Source organism: Penaeus monodon, chromosome 30 (genome assembly GCF_015228065.2).
Source record: "Penaeus monodon isolate SGIC_2016 chromosome 30, NSTDA_Pmon_1, whole genome shotgun sequence".
In the NCBI taxonomy this organism is placed as follows: domain Eukaryota; kingdom Metazoa; phylum Arthropoda; class Malacostraca; order Decapoda; family Penaeidae; genus Penaeus; species Penaeus monodon.
In genome coordinates this window covers 34,489,715-34,490,320 of record NC_051415.1, presented here as the reverse complement: position 1 = coordinate 34,490,320, position 606 = coordinate 34,489,715, and the positions used below count along the sequence as shown (strand labels likewise).

At 46.5% G+C, this 606-nt stretch overlaps 1 protein-coding gene across 1 annotated transcript in view; it reads left to right on the top strand.

Moving 5' to 3' along the window:
* LOC119592746 (alpha-1-inhibitor 3-like) overlaps positions 1 to 606 on the top strand; it is a gene marked incomplete at its 5' end in the record, with an annotated part of 26,706 nt that overhangs the window by 9,042 nt on the left and 17,058 nt on the right.

Sequence of the window (606 nt, the reverse complement as noted above, 5' to 3'; positions counted from 1 at the left end):
CATAAACCCCACAATTGTTTTAGTGTTACACATGCGAAGGATGTTTCTCGAAAATCTCTTATTACAGTATCAAGAAAAAAAAAATATGAGCAACCACATGCTAAAGACAGGCTTCCCTCTCGCACGTAATAAAATAAAAATAATAAATAAATAGAATATAGATATAATGAAATAAATAGATAAATAATTAAAAATAAAAAAAGCCGCAAAAAAGGCGATAAGAGGTCCTAACCTCACCCCTACCCCAACCCCTCGCTCCTCCTCCAGATTCATACCTTGAACTGCGCGCCGACCTAACGATCCTCGGAGACCTTCTCGTAAGGATATCCGCCTAGTACTAAATCGCCCTCGAACTCCTCCTGCTCCTGCTCAGGTGCCAGAAGAAGCTCAGTCGAGCCTGGCAGGGCGGGAACTACAAACAACAACCTGCCCGTCTTGTTCTCGCCAACACGCAGTCGAGGGCCGCTGCTCCAGCCGTCCAGGTGCGTGGTTGTGAGGGTTGTGGTAGGTTGTGGTAAGCAGCTGCTGGGGTGATAGAACGGGTTGTAGGCGGGGTTTGTTGAGAGTAGAAATAACGCTGTAGAGGTTGTGGTCAAGGGAGAGAGG